General features: G+C 49.0%; 1 long non-coding RNA gene across 1 annotated transcript; it reads left to right on the top strand.

The window, feature by feature from the left end:
* The first annotated feature begins 14368 nt into the window (after positions 1-14368).
* Positions 14369-19936, top strand: LOC101141609 (uncharacterized). Its single transcript, XR_008678978.2, has 3 exons — positions 14369-15207; positions 17223-17958; positions 18807-19936. It is a non-coding gene; the product is annotated as an uncharacterized lncRNA (long non-coding RNA).
* The last annotated feature ends 1762 nt before the right edge of the window (positions 19937-21698 follow it).

The following is a 21698-nucleotide window of genomic DNA, read 5'->3' as shown; positions in this document are numbered from 1 at the left end:
GTTCATAAGATACCACTGAATATGCAATCCATCATTATTTTATTAACAGTAAGAAATAAAAAACTGCCAATTATAATTGTAAGACTCCATCAATGATAAGATTAGTCCCAATTTCAAACGTGTTAAATTGTGGGAAAATACATATCTTGGAGTTGATGAAATACGGTCACTTTTATTTTTTGTAGAGTATCTTTTCTGTTTTTGTTGCTTCTTGATTTATCTTGATGTCTTCTTATTTCATCTGAAATTATTATATGTAGATTATTTTTCTTTACACTGCTTGATATACTTTGTTTTTCCTAGATTTGAAATTTGTCATCTTTGAACAGTTGTGAAAAATTCTTAGGCACTATCTCGTCAAATATTGCCTCTCCTCAGCTTTCTCTATTTTAGTCTTCTGGAACTCCAATTAGGCAAGTGTTAGACTTTCATATTTTATCATGCATGTCTTCAAACCTCTCTTATTTCTCTTTTCTTGTCACTTTGCATTGCATTCTTGGTAATATCTTCAGATCTGTCCTCTGGCTTATTCTGTCTTCAGGCAATCTGATCTGCTATATAAGACAACAATTGAGGTTTCAATTTCAATCATTAAATTTCTTTGTTTGTTTGTTTCTTTGTTTGTTTGTTTTAAAGACAGAGTCTCACTATGTTGCCTAGGCTGGTCTCAAACCCCGGCACTCAACAGATCCTCCTGTCTCAGCCTCTTGAGTAGCTGGGACAATAGGTATGTGCCACCATGCCTAGCACATTCACTATATTTCTTACTACAAGATGCTTTAGTTGGTTCTTTCTCAATTCTTCCGGGTCATTTTGTTTGACTTTTGCTCTTTGAACTTTTAAATTCCATTTTTAATTTCTTAACACAGTTTATGTTTATACATGATTATTTTTGCTTTCTGAATTAGATGTCTACTATCAGAAATGCTTGAGGACCTAAATACATTGTTTATTATTCAGCTGATTCTTGCTTACATTGAGCCATTTCTCCGTGTGTTGGGTAATTTTTATTATGCGCTCGGGCAGGATATGTGGTGATGGGACTAGACTGAGGATGCTTTTCTCCAGACAGCACTGGCATTTGCTTCTTCTAGGCTCCAGGAGGCACTACCAATCTGCAACTATAATATTTTAATTTCGTTGCCTGGGTGATGTTTCTTGACATTAAGGGCAGTATAAATTTGAACCTCAGTCACACGGCAGAGCAGTCCTCTGGCTACAAAAGTTCAGGAAAGACTCTCTAGCTTTGTGTACATGTTTCCACCCGGAGGCAGCAGAGATGGCTTTTTTCATCTGTCCTCTATATCCGTATGAATCCCTCCAGCTTGAAGTTCCTGTTGCAGGTGCCTGTACCCATTGGGACCTGGATTTCCATTTTCATAGCCACTCTAGTTTGGGCTGATTATTCCTGTTTTTTTGTGAAGAGGCATAATCTTTGGGCATTTCTCTGGATTCTCCTGTGAGTTTAGCAGGGCATTTTGAGTTTGTTGTAAATAGTTTCCCATCTCCATATTTTAATCTGTGAAGGTGTTTCAGTTGACATTTTCAGATGAGCATACCATTGGGATCCCAAAGCCTTCTTGCAAATTTTTTATTGTTTACTTTATTACATTTAGGTATTTAATCTATCTAAAATTTACTTTTGTATTTGGCATAATGCCAGAGTCCATTTTCCCCTTTCCAATGGCTAGCCCGTTACCAGCAATATTTATTATTAATTTATTCTTTTTTACGGAATTTAGCCATTAGATTTGTCATAAACTAGTCTAGCACATGTTCTAGATTTAATTCTAGTTCCATCTTCTGTTTGACTCATCTATTTGTCCATTCCTATATCAATACCAATTACTGATTAGATTCCAGTGGCTCTTTGTATCCTCTGATGTAGGAACACTGGAGTCTCACTTGAATGTTCTTACATTTTGTAATTTTTAACTATTCTCAAGGATTTATTTTCAGAGACTATTTTGTACTCACTTTGTTAAGGAGGCGGTCTCAGCATGTATTTGCTACACTTAATTGGACTAAATTGAGAAGCTTCATGGGGAGGTAGACAGAATTTTACTTGGACAAGCCACTTACCCTCTTCCAGACTCAGTTTCTGCCACTAAGGAAGGATGGGCTAGTGCCCTAGACCTCTGGGCTCCTTGCCTGCTCTAGAATCCCAGCCCGGATTGGCTTCTCCTTAAGCACTGGACAACATGCGGTGATAAGAACAGCTGTTTGTACGTGTGTATTTTTGTTTGTTTTAGAGACAAAGTCGTGCTCTGTTGACCAGGCTGGAGTGCAATGGTGCCGAGATAGCTCACTGTAACATCAAAACTACCGGACTCAAGTGATCCTCCTGCCTAAGCCTCCCAAGCTGGTACTACAGGCATGCACCACCATTCTGAGCTAATTTTTTAAAAAGAGACGGGGTCTTGCTATGCTAGCCACGCTGTTCTCAAACCCCTGACCTCAAGTGATTCTTCCCACCTTAGCTTCCCAAAGTGTTGGGATTACAGGTGTGAGCCACCACACCCAGCTTTTTTGTGTTCTTATTGGCCAGGTAACGCATGTCAGGCGTCCTGCTCAGCCACTTATGTACATTTACCCCTCAGCATCTCATTTAATCCTCAGACATCCCTGGGAGGCAGGTGCTATTCATACTATCTGCATTCTATAGAGCAAGGAGCTAAAGAATACAGAGCTATAGTGACTTATGCTGAAGATATTGGTTGATTAAAAAAGGAAACAAGGGAATGGAGTGGCGAGCTTTGGGGGAGTATGCAAAGACCGAATTATGTTATTACATAATTAGCGCACATTGTTCTTGATACATGAAGAAGACCTCAGTAATAATAGCTTACTCTTTTGTTGAGTGCTTCCTATGTACTTTAGGAATATTAAATCATTAATCCCACAACCTTCTTAGCTAATAAGCACTATTATTATCTCCAGTGTACGGACCACGAGATTGAGCCCCAGGTATGTGAAGTCACCAGCCCACCGGCACCCAGCAGAGGTGGCTGATGAGCCCAGACCGCTAGGCTCCAGGGACTGTGCCGTCTCTAGGCAACCGCAAAAATTACCACCCACAGATATGGCGAACCCTGTGATTGTCACCAGCTCACCTGTCGCGGGTGGGAAGGGGATGTGCAAACATGGAAGCGTTGCCATTGGAAGGAGGGATGGAGCTCGTGGCCATTTCTAATGTTTAAAACTATCATTTAAATTATACTTTGAATGTTTTTATGTAAAGGAGGTGCACCAAAGGGTTAACAGGTGGTTGACTCTGAAAAGGACTCCCGGAGAGCAGCTGCTCTGAAATTTCTAATTTCGCTACACTGGTGATGTATCATGTATTCTTGTGTGATTCGAAAATGTTAAAAGTCATATAATAATGTAGAAGACGACCCTTCGCGAGCGAGACCCCCCCCTCTAGCCAGCTGAGGGCACTTACGTAACTGCGGGGCGGGCGCAGGCCTCCGCCGGGTGAGCGGCAGGCGGGGGCGGGGCTGCCCGGAGCCTCGGCCCCGCCCACCCCTCTCCTCCGCCCACTGTCCCCGCCCAGCCCCGGGCTGCTGGAAAAGGCCGGAGTCCGGAGCACAGCAACGCGCGGAGCGGCCCGGCCCCTGTGGTGGTCCCGCCCACGCGACCCGGGCGCAGCGGCGGGCGCCGGACAGCTGCCCCGGCGGGCGAACGACATGCAGCGGAACCGCGGGAGGCTGCGGTTCGGTGGCTGGACTTGCGTCCCCCACCTCCTCTGTCGCGCGTGCCCTGCTCCCCAGTGAGGGCGTCCCCGGGATGGGATCTGGGCGCCCGGCGCAGCGCGGCTGAGAACACCCGAGCGGTTCCCGTGCGCTGGCACGTGGCTCGGGCCTGCCCCCCTGGCCTGGCCGCCTCCCGGCGCGTTCCCCGGTGCAGGTGCCTGGCCCGTGCCCCGCCATCTCCGCCCGGCGCCGCCGATGCTGAAGGAGCCACGCCCCGGGCTCCGGAGCCTGCCTCTGCAAAGTCCAGGCCCGCGGCGCGCGGGTCAGGGCCGCTGCTCCGGGCGGACGGGGACGCGCGGTCACAGGCAACTCCTGTCCTAAGGGCAAGTGAGACAAGATCAGGGCTGGTATGAAGGCATCTCCATTAGCAGGGGGCCAGACACCTTCCATCTGACTGCTCTGCTATCCTTGGCATGCTGCCTCATGGTCCAAAGTGGCTGCTGAGCACCAGCCCTCGTGTCTGCATTCTAGCCAGCAGGAAGGAGGTAAGAGTGAAAAAAGATACCATTTCTTTATGAATATGTCCCAGCAGTTCATGTAGATCACAAGAAGCCAGTCCACTTTACAGGCAGAGGTGGACTCTAAAAGGTCTGATGACTCTCAGAAGGTAATGTGTGCAGCGGGGGAGCAGGATTCAAATGTAAGTGGGCTGCCATCCGTACAATAGCAGCCAACCGGAGGGCTCCCTGCACTCCAGCACCTATCCAGTGCTTACCTAGTCGTTTAATCCTCACAGCTAGTGAGAGAAGAGCTGGTTACCCTATTGTACAGAGGAGGTCACTGAGGCTCAGAGAGGGTAGGTGATGTGCTCAAGATTTCAGAGCCAGTACATGGAGAGGTTGGGACTCCAATCCGGGCAGTGTGTTCCAGAATCCACACTTTGACCACCACCCTCCACTGTCGCTCAGCATTGTAAACTCTTCCCTTGGAATCCTGTCTGCAAACCTGGTTCAAGTTGAGATGAGAAATGAGGCAATGGAAGGCCATTGGTGTCTAACAGTCCCGTGTTCAAAAATAATAAAGTACAGCGTGGGCAACATAGTGAGACCACCGTCTCTACAAAAAATAAAAATTAACTGGGCGTCATGGTGTGTGCCTGTAGTCCTAGCTACTTGGGAGGCTGAGGTGAGAGGATCGCTTGAACCTGGAAGGTTGAGGCTGCAGTGAGCCAAGGTCACACCACTGCACTCCAGCCTGGGTGACTGAGTGACACCCTGTCTCAAAAATAATAATAATAATAATAAAGTACTTCTTTTGCACTGTATTCGTCACCTTGGGCTGCCATAACAATATGCCATAGACGGAGTGGCTGAAACAACAGAAATTTCCGCCAGTTCTAGAGGCTGGAAGTCCTAGATCAAGGTGCCAGCAGGGTCCAGTTCTGGTAACGAGCTCTCCCTGGCTTGCTGGCTGCCTCGCTATGTTCTCACATGATGGAGAGAAAGATTTCTCTGCTTTCTTCTTAGAAGGTGACAGTCCTATTGGATTAGGGCTCCACCCTCATGATCTCATTTATCCTTAAATACCTTCTAAAGACCCTATCTACAGATACAGCCATATTGGGGGTTAGGGCTTAAACATCTGAATTTGTGGGGGCTGAGTGGAGGATGCAATTCAGTCCACAGCACAGGGTTAGTTTACTTCAGAAATAAATGAACTAGAATTTCAAATTCAGGACTACAGTATCAAAAGGTGAGAACCCAGCCTTTAACAGTTTAACTTTTCTCATGGTGTCTAGAACAATGTAATCAACATTCCCACTGTTTTGATGGGGAGAGTGCTGAGTGCCCTTGACAAAGTTCTTGGGAATAGCCAGGATCTAGACTTTGCTAGGGCAGTTGTTTGTAAACCCACAGAGGCCATGGGCCATTTCCTGACAGTAACTGTAATCATCTTGCGAGCTTGGGTCTGGCTCCCAAATGATACATTGCATAAACTAAAATGCTTTTCCCTTTGAGGCTTGCTCAGCAAGCTGCAGAATCTGGTTGATCGGTTTGTACTTGAGTTTTTTCGCTTCCTGGTAAAGAGAGAGAGGGAAGGCATGTGTTGAGTTCGGCCATGTGCCAAGCCCTTTGCAAACACTAGCTCCCCGACCCCACCACTGCTCCTTGTTGCTTCCCAGTTAGCAGCTTTGGGGTAAAGGAGCTCTCAGGGTCACACCATGTCAGAGCTGGGGGTGAGCCCAGAGCTGTCATTCAAGCCCCTGTTTGCTTTTGCTCCTGCTGACACCCAAAGGAGCTTCTCTTCGTAAAACAAAATTCTTTTTAAAAAAACTAAATATCCAAAATTCACCATCTGTTGCAATCTCAATGTATTACGTTGGTGCAAAAGTAATTGCAGTTTTCAAAGTAATTGAAATTGTCATTGAAAGTAATGGCTAAAACTGAAAATACTTTCGCACCAACCTAATAAAAGGGTTGTGCTGGTGAAAACTCCTGTTGGAATGGATTTTCCCCCTTGGAATCTTGCCAATCAATTAATTTGCAGCTCTGCTACTGGCCTTTCTAAAACTTGAACCTGGGAGGTTGAGGCTGCAGTGAGCCAAGATCACACCACTGCACTCCAACGTGGGTGACAGAGGGAGACCCTGTCTCAAAATAATAGGTTTTTCAGCCTTCCCTTGCTGGGCCATGCTCTCTTCCTCTGTTTCCTCTGTAGCTGACACATTACTGTGTGTGGGCAATGTTCTCCACGTAGTAACACCCTGTACTAATGATGAGTGCACTGTCTACGTGACTCTATTTAGGGCAAGGCAATTCGGTGTAAATCCTGCATGAGGAATTCAACAAGAACAAAAAGCTTCAGAGAAAAACATCCTGCAGCCTTCCCCTTTGTCTCAGTAACTATGGTTTCTGGGCAAATTAAGAAAACACTCAAGAAGGTTTTCTTTTTTTTTAATGGAGCTGAAGCACAGAGCCTCAGATGGGCACAAAATGATGAACACATTTATTTTGATTTTTTACTTATAATACTAGCATATAGAGAATTACGGTAAATATAATATTCCCTCCAATTAACAACAACAACAAAAAACCTTCTCTGTGCCAGAGCAGGGAGGCTGACCAAGAAAAGAGTAGAAGATGGCCACTGTGCTCCAGGGCAGAGGATACCTGGCCCACCTTCCCCTGACCCCAGAGAGTTGTGGGGCCTCTATCAGGAGGCACCGGCTCTAACAAGAGCTGTGGGTGTGCTCTGGGCTTTCTGCTTGGCACTGCTGCTCAGTGATCAAACCACATCATCTTTCTGAGTGTCTTCTTGTGACATACGTTGATGATATTTGCTTCAACCGGAAAAGGCGAGACTCAGATTCAGGGTTATGTGTGTATTTGAATTACAGCCGACCCAGGGCCTTGGGAGCTCTCCGGGGTGCTGAAAGGATGGTCCTCAAACTCCAAGGATCAGCATAGTCTGTGCGTAGGAGTGAGCCAGTGATAATGTCATTCATTGAGCACCTACTGTGTGCCTGGCGCCTGGCTTCCTCATTATCTTGTTAACACATATGGTTGCTACCAGGCTGTTTGCCTCTGCCTGGCCTCAGCTTGGCCCTCCTGCTCCTGAAGTCCCCAGTGCCAGCCGCTGCCCCAACCTGTGTGTGGCCTGACCGCCTCTGTCCTTTGGTCTGTAGCACAACTGGCTTGCCTGTGGCTGTCCACCCAGCCAGCCTGCTGGGCCACTGACTTGCTTTGTATCTTCTGGCCTTGGAAAGGCTGACTTGGGCATGTTTGTGAGGGAGACTGGAAAACTGGAAGGTGAGGTTCTTAAGGTCACATCTTGATTATTCTCTACCATTTTTGTCATGTGTGTTTGGTTCAGGAAAATTTGAAACTGAACCGTGAGGACAGGGGCATTCGGGCTATCATCCTATAACCCCACTCCCCTGTGCTGGACTGTTACAATGATTTCTATAAAATCAGCCTCCCCATGGCACTGTGAGCCACTTGAGGGCAGAGCCTGTGCCTTATCCAGCCCTCTAGCTTCTGAGCCTGGCATAGGCTCCTGATAATAGTGGGAGCTCAGTCACCATTGATGAACCCAGAAATGAAATGGATGGAAGGGTGAGCCCACAACTTGGATTTCTGTCCTGAGAGCTGGCGTCTGTGGGAGAGGGTTCTGTACACAGTCACTCCAGCCTCTGCACTCACTGAGCACTTGCTGGGCTTCTGGCTCTGCTCTCAAAACTGCATGAATATCAACATTTCCAATCCTCACTGAAACCCACGAGATAGGGACTATGATCCTCATTTTACAAATGGGGAAACTGAGGCAATGAGCTATACATAACTTGCCAAATACCACACAGCAGGTCAGTTGCAGGGCTGAGACGAGAACCCCAGCGGAGTTGCCGTCTCAGCTGTCAACCCTCTGCACCACCGGTCCTGGTGCCAAGGCTTCATCCCATCCCCCATGGACCTAGTAACTAAAACTTTGGGTGACTTTCTTGATTGTGCCCAGTGACTGTCACGCAGCTTGGATGGGAGGGAAGGTCCTGGCTCCCATACTGCTGGGCGATGCTGGGCGGAATCACTGCATCTCTCCATACTTCAGTTCCTTCAACTTCAGGGGGAGGCTCACTCCTATCATGGAACTGCTGGGAGGTCATAGGCCTTCTGTGTGAAGCCCAGGGCCCTGTGGTGGCATGATTGTATGCTGTGATCTGAATATGATCAGTCATTATTGATGGTCTTGAGGTTTTCCCGTGTGGTGTTTCTGTTTCAGAAAAAGAAAGGGGGCTGGCCTAAAGGCAAGAAGAGAAACCCCCCGAGGGACCTTGCTGTTCCGTGTTCCTACGACAGAGTAAGATGCAGGGAGATTACTCTGACCCAACGTTGAAGTAATCTGCAGGGCTCACCATGTGGCCTGGACCACATGGGTGGGTTGGTACGATCCCATCTCAGCCTTTACCTGTTCTTTTAGGGCGCTTGGTTAGCTAGGGGGCCTGACACCACTGGGAGTGTGGGGTGGGATGCTTAGTTCTTTAAGCTGTAATGAGGTCCTGGTCCTGGAGGAGAGAGGACAGAAGAACCAGGTTTGGGTTCCAGACAGGAAAAGGGGTAGGTGTGGGCTTGGTGGGTCTGCTTTCCATCCCAGGCTTGAAGACATGGGTGCTCTGTGGCCTTGGGTAAGCTGGTTAACCTTCAGGGGGCTCAAGCCACCCTTCTCAGCACCTGGGACCGTGTCCTTTTCCCATGAATCTTGCGCCATAGAAGAAAGGTCCCATGCCAGCTGCTGACCAGAGCTCTGAGGGTCACCTTGCCCCGTCTAGAAGCTTGTACACTTTATCCTCAGGGTTCACACGGCTCTAACGCTGAGGGGCTTCCTTCAGTATTCCTGTGGCTCATATGGATGAAACTGGTTTGGCCACAGCCTTTCTCCCTCCCCCTCAAAAGAAGTCCTTGAGCAGGAGGGGGAGGGGCCTGCACCTGGAGTATTAGGCCACACCTGTGAGCAGGTGGCATTATGTTCATTATACAGAGGGGGAAACGGAGGCTCAGATGGGTTAAGTGGTTTGTCCACATAATGCAGCATGGCTATTTGAACGTGTCCCCTGCCAGACACAGCCACCCAGCCTTTATACACCTCGTGCCCTGTGGGGAGCCCCTCTTCTCATTCCTAGGCCTTTTACGAGACTCTGGGTTAACAAGCCACTGGAGGATGTTCCCCTCTTAGCCTTCAGTTCTCTGGTTAGACTGAACAAGATGGGCAAACCTGTGACTCGTTGTGAAAACCAGAAAGTGGAATGAGCTGCCCCTGGCTGGCTCCCTTCCCCGCCGGTTCTCAGAGCCAGGTATGTCCCTTCTGTGGCACAGGTACATGATATTCCTGAATGAGCAGAGAAGTCAGCTGAGGGCCACACACCCCGATCTGCCTTTCACAGAAATCATGAAGATGCTGGCTGTTCAGTGGGCCCAGCTGTCTCAGGATAAAAAGGGGTAAATCCTGTTCTATGTGGTGAATACAAAGCGAGTCCCTCCCTGAGATGGGGCCTGGGCAGCCCGCAGCCACCGCCAGGGGCCGTTCCCTCCTAATCCATTTCTTACACCAGAGCCAGAGGGAACCCTCTAGAGTGCAGACATGAGATGCCACTCAGTCACCCATTTAGAACAATTAATGGGTCCCCTTGCTTTTGGCAGCATCTCCTAAACTGGGTCAGGCAGAATGGCCCATCCAGGAATCATGGGCCGGCTGTCAAATAAGTCTAGGAAATTCTGGAGGAAATCAAGATCGTAGATTTCTCCCTCAGCAGTACATTTTTGGTGCATCTAAAATATATTTATGTGGCACTTGTTATGCCTGGCACCATGCTAGGTGCTGGGGATACAGCCACAAGCATGGCCGATGGGGCCCCTGCTGTCCCGGAGTGAGGCTACAGAGGAAGAGACAGAGCCAAGCATGTAAAGGGGCATGAGAGTCTCTACGTGTGGGGGCTGGCGTGCGGTGTTTCTCAAACTAATTTACCAAGGAGACTCTTTTTCACAGAGCACCTGTTAACCTCCTACAGAAGCATGTTCTGGGGGCCAGGGGAGGAATGCCAAATTGTGGCATAAGGTCAAAGCCCATTTTGCATGAAATACTGTTACGTTCCAATATCACTTCTGCCACCCCCAGCTGTACCTTCCAGCCACACTGAACAAACGTGTCATTTTCTGTTCAAGCCATGCCTGCCTCAGTGTCACCTCCTACAATAAGCCCTCCCACACCCCTAAGAATATCTGACCTCAAAGCCCATACTTTCTCCAGAACAGCACCCTGCCTCCAGAGTGTCATTTCCTTGAGTCAAATACAAAGACCCTGACGTGAACTTCTTTAAACCTCTACAATTTCATCTTGCTTTGGTCATAGAAAACTCTTGTTTACAATTGACAAAATCCTAATGGGGGGCTCAGTTAGTAACATCCCTCTCCTTCCTACCCACGTTTCCAACCAACTAGGAACTATCCAGTAGCCAGTCAGATGGAGATTAAATGTCAGCTGTATTCACGCAAAGCGAGGGGGAAGGTGTCTTTGGACCAGTGGCTCCAGCTGCTGGCAGTGCCGGACAATTCCTGGCACTAGGTCAGAGCAGGCCCCTGAGCATGTGGCCAAGAGCAGTGCAGAGGCTTCGCTGCCTGCCAGCGGATGGCAGGGGCAAAGAGAGAGGGAGGGGCTCGACTCAGCATCCCGAGGCCTGGGGTTGGATCTGATTCATCTGTCACTAGTGCCCAGCCCAGGACCCTGTGCAGGGAAAAGTGCTGATGTTTGCATGAGGGATCATTGAAGAGAAGTCTAAGGTTCCCCTGGCAGGAGCTGATAATGCTGCCCTTCTCTGCAGTCATCAGACCAAACCTGGAGAATGGTAGTGGCCACAGCAAGGCAGATGCCAGTTGATGGGAAGGAAAACAGTGCCATTCAAACAAGGAATGAACTTGCTTGGAGGTAGTGAGGTCCCTGTCCCTGGAGGTGTGCAAGCAGAAGCTGAGTAGTAGCTTCTTGGGATCATCCTAAAGAGCCCCAAGGAGGTTGGACAAGAGGATGCCCAGCCTCCATCCCCATCCCAACCCCAAATCTGGAGCGCCTCAGAATCTCTGTGCTCCTTCCTCCAGAGATATGTGTCTCAGGTGGATGAGGAAAAGTAGGGCTATGTCTGCAAGCTGCAGGCCTTCCAGAGCTCTGAGGCCTACCAAGCTTTCCTGCAGAGGTGTGCAGCCCACAAGGCGCTGTGTGGGATGCAGGAGTGGACTGGAGCTCACCTCTCCCAAGCCGGGGTCTGGGATGTTTATGCAGCAGAAAGTACGCTGGGAAAGCCCTTGGTGTTACTCCCCTCCTTCAGCGCTCACACCAGTCGCCTTGATTGAAGAGCCAAAGCAGTTGGACATCCAGTCTCTTCCTTTTCAGCCCATCCTGGACCAGTTAAAGATTAAAGATAAGAGGCAGCTTGTTCCCTCCTACCTGGGAGGGTCAGTGGACATTCAGGGAGTGCTGAGGCAGCGGTTACTTTGTAGTGTTTAGAAAAGGGAAAGGAATCACAGTGACAGGCCTGGCACTTCTCAAATTCCAGCATGCACACGGTCACCGAGGGTCTTGCTGGTAGGCAGGTTCTGCTCCAGCAGGTTCAGGGTGGGGCCTGGGAGTCTGCATTTCTGATATGCCCATGGGCCATGGCTGCTGCTGCTCCAGGGCCCACACTGACTATGCTGCAGGTTGGTTCCTGCAGCACTCACCACTCCTACATGCCGTGGCACCCTCCCACAGCCCAGCATCTCTGCCGTGGGCTTTTCTCAGATGGCCATGGGGCCAGATGTGCAGGGCAGAGCTAGCAAACTGAGCATCTATGTAAACCCACGCAGACAGCTTTCCACCACCACCACCATGGTGAGACAAATCCCAGGTGGGTTCCATACCCCAGAGAGTTCCCATGGGACTGAGCCCCATTCCTGTAATGGCCCTGCCCAGCCACCTGACTCACTTCCAGCCCTACTGGTGCTTCCTGAGATCAATACCCAAACAAACCATTGACACCAAAATCCTCATCTGGGGGGCCTAGCTCTGTCCCCAGAGCCTGAGGCAGAGGAGGGAACCCTATCCATTGTCTACTCACTATGCCTTCACCACGGAGGACACTTTCCACTCATTTTTCTTTTTCATCCTTTTTGAAAGTATTCTCAATCACAGAGCCCATCAGCGGCACTTTTACGTTGAGACCCACAGGGCGGCCACCAGCCACCAGGATTCCAGTCTTCTCTGAGGGGCACAGGCCCGCAGGGCAGCATTGAAGTGTCCTTGTCAGTGGGGGTCCAGGCGCCAGTCTCTGGCCCCACCAGTGGCTGCCCCAGGGCAGAGGTTGGCTTCTCCCAGTGGTCCTGGGTCCACCCCCGTTCGCCCTGCATGTTCCTGCCCTGCACGCTCCATGGTCGGGGCTGGCCCGCGTCCCTAGGACGTCACAGCAAGGCCTGCCTATCTTTCACATTGCTGCCTCTCCAGCTGAGCACCGGAGGAAGCGTGCATCAGGGGCTCTGCCATCCACGAGACTCCAGGACCAGCCACGTGTGTCCCATGCTCCCACGGGGACTGGCTGAGAGAGCTGCCTTCCTAGTGACCAGGGTGTGGGCTCCAGAGTCCAAGTGCCCGGGTTGGAATGGCAGCTCTACCACTTGGTGGCTCTGTGGCCTTGCACAAATTGCTGGAACATTCACTGCCTCAGTTTCCTCATCTGAAAAATGGGGCTGTCACAGGCCCTTCTCCTCAGGGCTCAGTGAGGATGAATGAGCTAAACCACAGAGAGGTTGGTACTCAGCGCCTGGTACATGGCAAGTGTTCACACTTGCAGTAAGTGTTCACACTTAGTGCCCCTCCCTGTGCGCTGGGGCACGGCCCCCACCCTAGCTTCCTCCAAAGCAGGGATCAGCAAACTTTTTCTGGAAAGGGATAGATAGCAACTGTCATGGGCTTTGTGGGCCACATGGCCTCCATCGCAGTCATTCAACTCTATGCTTGTAGCAGGAAAGCAGCCATAGACAATATGTACACAAAGGGCCGTGTCTGCATGCCAATAAAACTTTATTTATAAAAACATGCAGAGGGCTGAGTTGGTCCACAGGTAGGTCTACTCTGGTCCATCATACTTATTGGGTTTCCACATAACCTTTGTTTTCAATCAAGTGCCTGTAGATAAAAATAATCAACTGGAAAATCTCTGGTCTGGCATAGAACTAGCAGATATACCCACGCGTGGTGGCGTCTCTGATGGTTCCAGGGGAGCTGCAAGGCCTCTGGTCCTCATCATGCATGTCAGATCTCTTGGTACCAGAGTTAAGCAGAGGGTGCCTGAGAACAGCTGTCATTCCTGCTCCTGGTTTTCTCCCAAAATGCCATTTGTCCAAGCTTAGCAGAGAACAGCTTGTCTTCCCGAATTCTTCATTCATGCTGAGGCCCTGCGGCCTTCTCCTTATTTGGGGGATTGTTTGTAAATTGTCATCATGCAAAAACCTGGTGTGTTACAAGGAAAGGTCACTCCAACACAGCAGCCTCGTCTTTAAACAAATACAATATATCACTGCCTTATTTAAAACGTAGTAATTTTAAGAGTTTGCTGTATAAAAATAAATTAGTAGTCAATATCCATTTTAAAAGTATCACCTAGAATCTGCCATGCTAAAAAATGAAGTTTCCATTTTTCCTCGTTTCTCCCTCATCTTCATTCCATACCTAGCCAGGTGCTTATACATTGACATCAGAGGTACCTCGTGTTTCCTCTTGGCTCATTGGGGTTTTCAGACCTCAGATTAAATTGAACAGCATTGATCCTCCTCCAGCAGGTAACATGAAGACCCCTCGAGATGATGTTTGCAATCAAAGAAGGCACCTCTGACCCTCTGATTGGTGTCCCCCAAATAGGGCTGAGCCCTTTCCTGAGACAAATTCTGAAAACGCACCTCTATCTACTGAGGACCTAGCATTTTCTCTCTCACCCGATGACAGAGGTGTTGAGATGAACTGAAATTCTCATCTGTGCTCAGAAAGGTGTCACACCTAGCAAGGAAATTTACAGTGGGGAAAGGGAGTTGCAGGACCCAGCCCTGTCCACACAAAGCCCGTGTGTCTTTTTCAGCTGATTTTATGTTCAGAGAAGGCTGGATCACCTGAGCCTCCTCCCTGCTCACCTGAAACCCTTTCTGTCCTCAGGGAGATGAACTCAAAGACCTCTACTGCAGGACCTGCAGGCAGCTCTTCAGCTCCCTGCGCAACAAGAAGGAACCTGCTGCAAAGGCAGCACCTGCAGCGCCTCTCAGGTAAACAGCCTGGGCCAGGCCGCTCAGCCGCAAACGCTGGCCTTGACTCCACCTGCGCCAGAGGTCACCAGCGGGCGGCCCACGTGACATCTGTTGTTATTAAAATGCAATTTTAAGACAGACTCTAGTCAAGCCCACTTACCACCAGGTGGGTGTTTAGGACAGGGTAGGTTTTCCACTATATCTGTTTTCCTCTTAGTTCGCCAGGCCCGCCTGCTCTGGGCCACGCAAGACAGGGACGTCAGCTTCTCCTGGAGCGCTCGCTCACTTTATTCCATCTCTACGAGCTCCTCAAGTATCCCAGAGCATCCCCAGGCCTGTGGCCACCTCGGGTCTGGATGCCGCATTCTCTGACATGTGGCACATTCTGGGTGCCCATGGTTATGATGAGGTTCTGTGCCCATGTGGCCTCAGGGCTCTTGAGACCACCCTTCAACCAGGTCTTTGCTCACCTGTCTCCTGCCCAGGGACGCCACCCAGGTCACCGGTGCAAACCTCCATCCCCTGCCCGTTTCTCTCCATGATTGCATCGCCAACTCGCAGCCTCTTCCACTTGCTCATTCCTGGTGTTATTGCCTGTCTCCCACTGGAAGAGAAGGCCCTCGAGTTCAGCAATTGTTTTGCCTGTTTTGTTCACTGTGGTGAACCCCGGGCCTAGAACCACGCCTGGCACTCCCAGTAGGTGCTCAGTAAGTATCCAATGAGTGGACGAATGAATGAATGTGTTCAACAAATGACCTTACAGCATGTATTCCTTCCAGGGACAGAGCGAGGTACTAGGGACACAGGAAGGACGAGGCAGAGCTCCGTGATGACGAAACCAAGGGCCAAGCATGTGAGTGAATACGAACACCCTGGCATTCAAACGTCTTGCATTCTAGTGAAATGAGACCCATTGGACACAGAGAAGCCCCACCACAATTGCACCTGTGTAAAATCGAGAGAAAGATCGTGAAAACAGCCATGGCAGGTGCTGGACTAAGGGGTGACATTGGGTTTTCTCTTCCCACCTATCCTTTAGGGTTGTTAAAACAGAGATAGATCTCACGTAGGCCCCTGCTCTGCACCCTGCTTGCTGAGTCACGCAGGGCCAGTTACGCAGCTACTGTGTGCTTACCCGGCCTCATCTGTAAAATAAGGATGACACTGCCTGCCTGGCAGGGCTCTCCTGAGAATACACAGTGCCTCGTGCAGGGCCCAGTGCAGCAGAGAGGTCACCTCCTCCAGGAAGACTTTCCTGACCTAGACTTGGGGTTGGGCCTCCCCAGGGCTCCTAAGGCTTCCCCACATACCCTTCACTTTGCAATGATCATCCCCTGTTACTGTCCCACAACACACATTACACGCAACACCATACAAACACATGCATTCTACACACACACAACATACACATGCACTACATATAACACACACTATACACATTACAAACACAACACATACCCCACACTTCACACTCATATACACACATACACCACCCACATACACTCCAAACACTCCACACACATACAAACACATACTACATACAACACACTCATACCACACACATGCACACACGGGTCTGGAGGGCGGTGCTGTGTGGGGCTCCGGGCGCATCCCTGATCCATAGCAGATACTGAATATTTGCTGAAGGAATATCCAGGAGACTCGTGCTACGTCTGGTGTTTGAAAGGAAATGAACTGTTCTTGGTAATGTCTTGTTTAGGGTGAATAATGGCACTGAAGACAGAAAATGCATCTTATCACCTGCTCTGGAGCAAAACATGTGTGCTTGGATGCGTAGAGTTATTCTGTGTAAATTACCCACCAGAGAGAATTCAGGCATATTTCAAAATCTATAAAACCGTGCGCTGGGGGACCATGAAAAGTTGTAGATGCATGTGGCCGTGAACCACTGTAATTCTCTGGGGGCCTGCGTGACCATTTAAAAGGAAACAGACATGGGCAAACCTTGTTTCATCTTCTCTCTAAATTACCTACAATTTTACAGTAGCAGTCGGGCTCTTGAGAGCTTTCCCATTTCCACTTTTCTTGGTGGATCTTGCTGGAAATCAGTGCTTTTGGCAGCTGCAGTCTCTGAGGCGGGGCCCTGATTGGGGACGAGGTGTTAACCTTGCATTCTTTGGGGTTCAGGTCTCAAATTGCTCTTGTAGCCCTGGGATCTGAGGAGCAAGACCAGGACTCAGCTATCTCCACCCCGGAAGAATCTTCCCTGCTCTTCCACATCCAGCCCAGGACTCAGCTTCCTCGTCTGCAAAACGAGGGTGCTGAGAAGATGGGAGCAGGGGTCCAGCGTTTTCTTCAGCAGGGCTGTTGAGATGTAATTCCCATGCCATAGTGCCCACTGGCTGAAAGTCTATACAGTTCAGTGGTTTCTAGTGTATTTTCAGATATGTGCAGCCATCACTGTGGTGGACTTTAGAACATCTCTGTCACCCCAAAGAGCAACCCCGTTTCCATTGGTGTCACTCCCCCGGCTCCGCATCCCCAGCCCAGCAGCCTAGGACAAGATTCTGCCTCTGCAGGAGGCCCCCAGGTTTCAGGTCTTGATGTCTCCTTTCTGTGGGGAGTCCAGCAGGCATCTCCACCTTAGGGACAGCTTAGTGGACAGTGCTGTGTCACCATCAAGGGCCTGAATCCCCGCTCTGTCACCTACTACCTCTTTTACCTTGGGCAGATTCTTCACCCTTTGCCTTGGTTTCCTCAGGTGAAAATGGGATCATCATGCTGACCTCAAGGGCTGCTGTAGGATTCGATGTTCCTCATGTCACGGTCTCTAACCGTGTGGCACATTCTGGGTGCCCATGGTTACGATGATGGGTTTGGGGGCTGGAGGGATCAGTGACTTTCTGCCTCCACCCCCTCTCTAGGAACAGCAGGCTGCTAAGGAACCCCACAGGCACCTGCTGTGTGGCTCCCTGCACGCTGTCCTTCTCCTGCTGTGGCTTTTCACCTTTGTGTGCCAGTCTTGCACCTATTCATGCCTCAAAACCCCACCAAAAAGACAATAACAGGTGCTGGCAAGCATGTAGAGAAACTGAAACCCTGCTGCTCTGGTGCTGACAGAGGGCACACTGCATCGGAGAACGGTCTGACAGCTCCTCAAAAGGTTCAACATAGAGTTGCCGTGTGACCCAGCGATTCCGCTCCGGTGGCCAATCTGAGGTTTCAGTCCAGGCTGTCTGGTTCCAAGGACTCTGTTCTTTACCACTTTCTATGTGTACACCCAAAGAACTGCAAACGTATGATCAACCAAAAATATGAACATGAACGCTCATCGCGGCACAGTTCGTAATAGCCGAAAGGTGGAAACAAACCAAACGCCCATCAAGGGTTGAATGGATAAACAAAACGTGGTCCATCCTTACAACAGCGTAACCTTGGGCCGTACAGAGGAGTGAAATGTGATATGCGCCACGATGTGGAGGAAACTTGAAAACATGGTAAGTGAAAGAAACCAGACACAAAGGACCACACACGGTGTGATTCCATTCACACCAGATGTCCAGAGCAGGAGATCTGTAGAGGCAGAAAGGAGATTGCTGGTTGTCTAGGGCTGGGTTTTGGGAGGATAAGGGAGTGATAGCCAAAGGCTGCGAGTTTCTTTATAAAGGATGAAAATGTCCTAAAATTGGGGTGATGGTTGCATGTCTGTGAACCTACTAAAAACCACTGAATCACACACTTACTTTATTTATTTTTATTTCTTTATTTATATTTATTTATTTATTGAGTCAAGGTCTCACTCTGTCGTCCAGGCTGGAGTCCAGTGGTACAATCACAACTCACTGCAGCCTCAACCTCCCAGGTTCAGGTGATCCTCCCACCTCAGCCTCCCAAGTAGCTGGGACTACTGGCGTTGGTCACCATGCCTGGCTAATTATTTTGTAGAGATGGGTTTTACGCCACGTTACCCAGCATGGTTTCGAACTCCTGGACTCAAGGGGTCTGTCCACCTCGGCCACCCAAAGTGCTGAGATTACAGGCGTGAGCCACTGCACCCAACCATGATATGTTAACTAGATCTCAATAAAGCTGTTAGGCAAAAAACAAAACAAAACAAAAAAACACCATCTCAATCAAGGACCCTTACTCCAGGAGGCCTCCTCTGCTGGCCTCTGCCCCTGCCTGGTCCTGGCGTGCTCTGCTTGTCTGTCTCTCTGTCCACCAAACAGGGGACCCTGAGGCAGAGGCTGGTTCGCCCACATGTGGACAGAGGGCCAGGCCTGGAAGTGCTGCTCATTCTCTGCTCATGGGCTGACCTGTGTGACAAGATTTCTTTGCTTTATAGGGGAATTTAAAAAAGATCCTGCCACATACTCAAAGCACCTGGAGCCTCTGGAGGAAGAGGAGGGACAAATGAGATCAAGTCAGAGGAGGAAGCTGAGGGCCCCGAGTTCCTTCCGCTCAGATGTCTGCATCCAGAAAGGAGTTCTGCTTCTCTCAACCTGTGTTTCTTGCAAGAGTTTATCTATAAATTGCTGAAAAATGGGTAATCAAGTTCAGCAACTCCCTGGCATCTGTGATGACCTATGGTTTGTAATCCTAGTCAGAATCACCTACATAGAGATTATAATATTAATCAGAACAAAACAGAAAAGTCGCTAGAGGAATAACAATAGTAAAAATTACAATCAGATGAAGAATAAAGTTTTCAATGAGGCACATTTCTAAGCACTTCATACAAATAACCTGTCTTAATTCTCATAAAAGTACTGCAAGGCAGGTGATAATATCATCTCCTTCTAAACATAAAATGCAGCACAGAGAGGTTAAGTAACTTGTCCAAGGTTGAACAGCTAGTGAGTGGTCAATCTGAGATTTAAATCCAGGCTGTCTGGGTCCAAGAACTCTGTTCTTCACTACTTCTCAACAACGTCAACTATGTAAAATGACACACATACATAAACCCACATCAATGGTAATGGTGGTAATCTCTGGCTGGCAAGATGAAAGAAGATGTTATGTAATTCTTCAGTCCTTTCTGTGTGTCTGCCACATTTTCCCCAATGGATAGATGTCACTTAAATTATCAGAGGAAGAAACAAACTCTATTAAAAGGAATTTCAAGGGCCAGGCAAGATGGATCACACCTGTAATCCCAGCACTTTGGGAGGCCGAGGTGGGCGGATCACCTGAGGTCAGCAGTTCGAGACCAGCCTGGCCAACATGGCGAAACCCTGTCTCTACTAAACATACAAAAAAAATAGCCAGGCGTGGTGGCACATGCCTGTAATCCCAGCTACTTGGGAGGCTGAGGCAGGAGAATCACTTGAACCTGGGAGGTGGAGGTTGCAGTGAGCTGAGATCGCACCACTGCACCCAAGCCTGGGCGACAGAGCAAGGCTTCATCTCAAAAAAATAAAATAAAATAAAGTAAAATAATTGTTTTATTCTGCTTATAAAATTAGCATATTCATTGAAGCTAGGCATGGTGGCTCCCGCCTGTAATCCCAGCCCTTTGGGAGACCAGGGCGGGTAGATCACTTGAGGCCAGGAGTTCAAGACCAGCCTGGCCAACATGATGAAACGCCATCTCTACTGAAAATACAAAAATTAGCCGGGTGTGGTGGCGGGCACCTGTAATCCCAGCTACTCAGGAGGCTGAGGCACGAGAATCGCTTGAACCCAAGAGGTGGATGTTGCAGTGAGCTGAGGTTGCACCACTGCACTCCAACCTGGGTGATAGAGTGAGACTCTGTCTCAAAATAAATAAAATAAAATAAACGTATTCATTGAAGAAAATTTTGAAATTTCAGAAAAGTATATGAAGAAAATGTAAACACTATCAGTAGAGAAGCGTCGTTAGCATTTCAGTGCAGTGTTTCTAGTCTTATTTTCTATAAATACCTGAATCTACCCGCCTATTTCTCTATCTCTCTACCTAAATATATCTGCATGTTATTTGTATATCTGCATATTTATCTTATATTTATCTAAATAAATATATCTAACTATATCTCTATATAGAGATAGAGATAGAAAGATGGAGAGAAAGAGATAGGGAGATGGACATGAAGGTAAAATCCATCCTGCAGCTCCCGTTTGCAGAAGAGCGTGAGCATTTTCACATCTCCTTCGACGTTCTTTTAGGCATTGCCCCTCCTGGCTGCATAATATTTCATCATGTACGTGAGCCGCACTGGCTGCCCAGTTCCTCACTGTGTTGTTTGTTTGTTTGTTTGTTTGTTTGTTTGTTTGTTTTGAAACAGAGTCTCACTCTGTCGCACAGGCTGGAGTACCGTGGCATGATCTCGGCTCACTGCAACCTCCGCCTCCTGAGTTCAAGTGATTTCCGGCTAATTTTTGTATTTTTAGTAGGGATGGGGTTTCACCACATTAACCAGGCTGGTGTTGAACTTCTGACCTCAAGTGATCCGCCCTCCTCGGCCTCCCAAAGTGCTAGGATTACAGGCGTGAGCCACCGTGCCTGGCCATTATGACTGTACGTTTTGGTGACACCTGGTTCTTACGTTAGAAATCGGGCTGCTGAACGTTCTGCTCTGTGTGTGTCTTTGTGCCCATTCTTGTTGGCTTCCTTAGAGGAATTTCTGGAAGTTCAATGATTATGTAAAAAGCACACATCTTGCTGGGACCCTGGAGAGGCGTTGGAGTCTGTCATGGTTAGGAGCCCAGGCCCTGGCCTGGCCATCAGGGGCTGGAATCCTGGCTGTGTCCTCCACAGCCATGTACCTCAGGCACCTTTCCTCACTGCCTGCCTGTCATCTGGGGATGCAGGTAGGTCCTGCTCCATAGGGTTGTCATGGCGCTCACAGAGACTTGTCCGTGTGGACCACCTACAGCGGTACCTAGCAGGGCACCTGGCGCCCTGGGATCACCTTGGATCAGGGTCGCAGCTGACTCACTCCCATCCCTCCCACAGGCCCTTCAGCCCAGACTTTTGTGCACCCCACATTCCATCAAAATCCTTTTTCCTTTGAGAGTAACTTTATTCATTTCCCTGCAGCTTATGAAAGAATTCTGAAGAACAGTGGGTGTTAAATTTTTTAAAAGAAAGAAAACATTCCAGTAATCCAAAGCCATCACGCAATAGCCCACCCAATAGAGGTCCCTGAAAAACAGCCCACAGGGGTCCTTGGGGTTTGCGTCCATGACCCTCTAAGCAAGGTGCCTCACCTGGTGGAGCTCCCGAAGACGGGAGCTCCTGAAGACAGGTACCCCC

This window comes from Gorilla gorilla, chromosome 3 (genome assembly GCF_029281585.2).
Source record: "Gorilla gorilla gorilla isolate KB3781 chromosome 3, NHGRI_mGorGor1-v2.1_pri, whole genome shotgun sequence".
Taxonomy (NCBI): Eukaryota; Metazoa; Chordata; class Mammalia; order Primates; family Hominidae; genus Gorilla; species Gorilla gorilla.
The sequence above is the reverse complement of the archived record's forward strand: the minus strand, read 5'-3'. Positions and strand labels throughout refer to the sequence as shown.